This window comes from Marmota marmota, unplaced genomic scaffold, assembly GCF_001458135.2.
Source record: "Marmota marmota marmota unplaced genomic scaffold, marMar, whole genome shotgun sequence".
NCBI classification, from domain to species: Eukaryota; Metazoa; Chordata; class Mammalia; order Rodentia; family Sciuridae; genus Marmota; species Marmota marmota.
Window position 1 is genome coordinate 5,492,917 of NW_025999999.1, and position 4,822 is coordinate 5,497,738.

Consider the following 4,822-nt stretch of genomic DNA (forward strand, 5'->3'; position numbering starts at 1 on the left):
ATCTTATTGAACCCTTTCCAGTGAATACAGGTAAGGAGTAAGGACAGGAACCCACCAGAAAGTGGAAAGATTTGGGAAGAGGGAGAGAGGGGGGTGGGGAGAAAACGCCAGCCTAGTATAGGCAAGTAAGCCAACCTCCCTAGCCCAGGCTCCAGGTAGCTTAGTCTTAACATTTCTTGGTATTCTCCAGCAGTTATGTGCTGAGTAGTCTCAATATAATTTAACCCTGCTTAATTAATGTTAGTTGACTAAACCTGTAAATTAATCAGGAGTCCAGGACTACTTAAATCACTAATCACTCTTTTGAGGGATTTTTGGGTGTCAAGTGTTAGGAGAGAGCAGGGCAAAGAGAGCCTGACTGAGCCTGGAGAATAAGGAAAGTTGGTTCTTAAGGTATACCAAGCCCTTTCCAGTTCTTCTCCTACCTCATCTCATACTTCTGATCTTAGTATATGGTCAGCTCCATAGGGAGAACTTCCACTATCATCTACAAGGACCTCCCCTGGTTACTGTCTTATCATCCTGGTTATTTCAGTCAGTGTTTGACTTCTTGGTCTGTAATTACCTTTTTTGCTTGCCTATTCACTTGTCAGTTGACTATCTTTCCTAGTAGAAGATAAGCTTAATGAAGGTCAGGACTAATTTATCCCACTATTTACAATTTCATCCTAGAACAATGAACAATAAATTTAAAAACAAATGAAGTGATGTTCATATTGAGCTCTGACATCTGAATAAGTACATGTTAATCTGATAAAAGAGGTGAGAAGTTTGGGGTGGAAGGAAGTGGATTTTGAGAGGAAAGAGTTTATTGGTTCCTCTTTATCACCCTATAGTCAGCCAGGCATCTGTCCTAACATTTTTCTCTTTTCCTTTATCTACTAGACAGTCTCATCTACAAATCCCACTTAACTTGGTAACTTTCCAATTGGTTTCTTTTAATTTCTCTGAACTCCAGAACTGCATTTCCACTGCCTATCCCACGTTTTCACTAGGATTTCTAATAGGCACCCATGCCTAATGCCACCTACCCTGCTCTAGTACCGGGAGTCAGAACAGAGCCTTGGAGACACAAAGTGTGCCAATCTTTCTTTCTTTTTAAGAGGGGGAAATATAGAACTTTATTTAATAGTAGTTAAATTCCACAACGGAAGAGGGACACCATAGGATTGTTTTTCATTCAATAAATATAAATTAATAAAATACTATGTTTTGCAAAGATACTGCTGCTCCTCCCCCACCTCCCATGGACACCCACAGGTGACTGTGTCCCCATGATCTTGAAGCAGGCCAGCAGTCTCTACACAGGCCACTGCTTCCTACTCTGGAAAGGCTGCATCTCCTTCATGCCTGTAAACACTATGTAGCACAACACCTCCTTATCCTTCCAAACACAAGTCCTCCTACAGAATTGTTAACACCATGAAATGTGAGGTTTCCCTAATAGACGAATGTCCGCTGGACACATTTGGGAAGGGAAGGAAAGAGGCTAACATGAAGGAAAGAGGCTAATGTGAAATGAAATCTATCGCAGGTCTCACAGGCCATCTTTTTAAAAACAAACTCCTGTTGAAATGCAAACTGTTTGGAACAGGTCAGGCATCTGCTTCACCAGGCAACAGATCTGTTATTGCTTGTGATGTCTCCTTAGGGTATTGTGCTGCTCAGCTCTGTAGTCAGAGACACCTAGGTGGCATCAAAGTCACAGACTACAAAAAAGTGCTCCCTCCACCTGGAGAAAGGCGTACCTCTGCACTCTGGGCCAACTAATGGTAGAGTCCCTTCTGACCTCAAGGGCAAAGAATGGTCCTGGTGCAACTGCTCGCACAGTGTAGAGCTCTGGAGCAACCCAGCTTTTAGCCTGGAAAAGGAAAACTGCAGAACTCAGAAGAAAAATGTCACTAACACTTCAAAGACCTCCCTGTGTCTGCTCTAGGAGTGCACAAGCAACGGTGACAGAACGCTAATCCCCTAAAAATGCAACCAGAGAAGCCACTGGTCTTCGAGGCCAGCAAGAATCTGTTCTCTGTCTCCTTTCTCACTGACCATTTACAAAGCATCCCTGAAAGTATTTCTAAGTGTGGTTGTAATGCACAACAAATGAAGAGGCTGTATGTACAACCTCTGCTTGTAAAACACAAGATGAGACGTCGTGAACGCCTCACAGAGCACATGGAACCGGGAGTGGGGTATAAAGTGTGCCAGCCCAACCCCGCCACCGCCCCTTCCCCATTGCCACAGGCCCCATGCCTTTGTTGGAGGCAGCTGGTCTGCACAGGCCCTCATCCTGGGGACAGCCACGGGAGGGAGCACGGACTGAGCAATGGCTGCGAATTAGAGACAGCCAGGTGCCCTTCCTGAACATTCCACGAGGAGGAACACTTGGACATCGCAAAGCTGTCCTTAAGCTATGCAGGCCATGATTCCAGAAAAGAAGCCTGTTTGAGGTGGAAAGGTAAGAAACAAGAAGTGCCGTGGTTGCTGTTTTGGTGGCAGCACCAGCAGCACTGTCACTGAGCGTCCCAAGAGCAGCCTTGGAACTACAAGGTGCGGTCCTGCCTTCTGCGCGTGCGCAGCCTCAGAGTCCCAGAGACTTCGGCAAGATCTGACTGGCAGTCTTGTAAAACTGCTCCCAGTCACCTCACCACATTTTGGAAGCATCCATGTTAGCTCCACTTTCGTCACTGGGCTCTGCCAGAATGCCCGTCACCCACAGCAGGATATTTTCCACACTCAGCTAGGGGCTCCCCCTCTCAGAGCCTCTCTTGAAGCCTAAGGGGTCATTACCGGCCTGTGGAGGATGGAGATGCAAACTCTGCCGGTCCCGGTAGATGCTGGGATGGAACATCTCGCAAGTGAACCTCATCTTGGGAGGACTCAGTGGTAGTCAGGTGGGAAACTCAAGATAGCAGGAAAAACACCAAACTCAAAAACAGGTATCTTCAGGGCCCACGATCAACACCTCCCATTCAAAAAAATTCTCTTCATTCATGGGGCCTGAATTCCTTCTGGAGGATTCTGGGTTAGTTGCTTGTACTTGCCCATCAGCCTCTTGAGCGCCATCCCTGCCACGTCACCAGCAGCTGCTTTGCCTTGCTTGCAAGCTGACTCTGGGATGTGCCAATCTTTCTTGAGAGAGTAATATATCCTATTTATATAAGCAAGAACTCTAAACTCAAATAATTTGCTCAGATTATATAATTTTTACTTGGAAAATCTGGAGATTAAATTGGCTTCCTGACTCCAAAGTCCAAGAGCTTTCTACAGACCAAATACCTTGTGCAAACTACCTCCCATCTGGCTATTACTCTTCAGACTATCTGAAAAATATTTATTTTTTAAAATGACTCTACTGCTTATGTAAAAATAAAATCTTTGTTGTAAAAATTAAGAAAAAAGAAAGTACAAGGAAAATATAAAATATTACCTTCACACTGTCATCAGGGATAATTACTGTCATCAATCTGTGATCATTAGTCTTATACGGGTTACTCTGAAAATTTTCCTTTCCTCTAATTTCCAAGATTGATAAAATTTACCACAATGGATTGACTTGCTTATGTCAAAATTTAGGACACTACGATAACCCCGATATCTCACTCCCCATACCAGCAAGTTATACTTAACTGTGTTTGATACATCAGATCTGCCTGGGGTGCAGTGGTGCACTTGTAATCCCAGTGACTTGGAAGGTTGAGGTCAGAGGACGAAAAATTCAAGGCAAGCTTTGGCAACTTAGAGAAAGCCTGACTTAAAATAACAATTTAAAAGGCCAAAAAAAAAAAAAAAAGAAAAAGGAAAATATATTCATACCTGACAACTTCTCTCACCTTTAGATGGTCAAACTCTGACATCATAGGCCAGATCACCACGTTTCTTGCTTAGATAGTGACCATAGTCTCCCTGCTTCTATTTTGATTTATTCTCTACATACTATCCAGAGTGCTTTTAAAAAAAGAAATAAAAAATTCCCCCACAAAATACTCAGTGACTCCATAAAGGTCCAGTAAACAATCACAATGAACTTTCTATTCCTTGAACATATTAAGCTTATTTCCACTCTGGTGCATTTACATTTGCTATTTTCTCTGCTAGAAATGCTCTTCTAAATTTTTTTTCATAGTTTTCCCTTCCCACTATTCAAATACCATCACCTTATAAAGGCTAGTCTTGATATCTTTATCAAACTTGACCCCAGCTGCTACTCCTTATCATTCTCTACCCCTTGACTTGATTCTTCTTTATCATACTTATTATCTGAAAGTATACTATGTATTTATTTTTAATTTTGTGTCTATATCCCCTACTAAAATGTCAATGGCATGAAGGCAAGGATTACTGCCTGTGTTTTCCACTGCTCTGCCTTCAATGCGTAGGTGCTCAATAAATATTTGTTGAATGAATGACTTATTTGCCTTGGGATTAGAAGTCTGGCCAGTGCAGGAATCTGGAGACCAAGGAAGCCATGTGAGAAGAGAGTAGAGAGTACACTTGGCAAGGAATTCAGATTTTATTCCAAGAGTTAGAGAAATGGAATGAAATTAAAACCTTTGCAATCTAATGACTCTGGATTTGTTAGTCTTTTAATTATCATCATCATCATCACCATCACCATTATCATTATTTTGCAATACTGGGGACTGAACCCAAGGGCACTCTATCACTGAGCTACATTCCCAGCCCTTTTTATTATTTTATTTTGAGACAGAGTCTTGCTAAATAATTGACCTCAAAATTGTGATTCTCTTGCTTCAGCCTCCTGAGTTGCTGGAATTACAGGTATATGTCACCATGCCCAGTTCACATTATGTTTACATTTTCA

The 4,822-nt window shown here is 42.5% G+C and overlaps 1 pseudogene; it reads right to left on the reverse strand.

Annotated features, from left to right (window-relative positions):
• Nucleotides 1–381: 381 nt before the first annotated feature.
• Nucleotides 382–4,609, reverse strand: LOC125618005 (annotated as a pseudogene).
• Between the last annotated feature and the right edge of the window lie 213 nt (nt 4,610–4,822).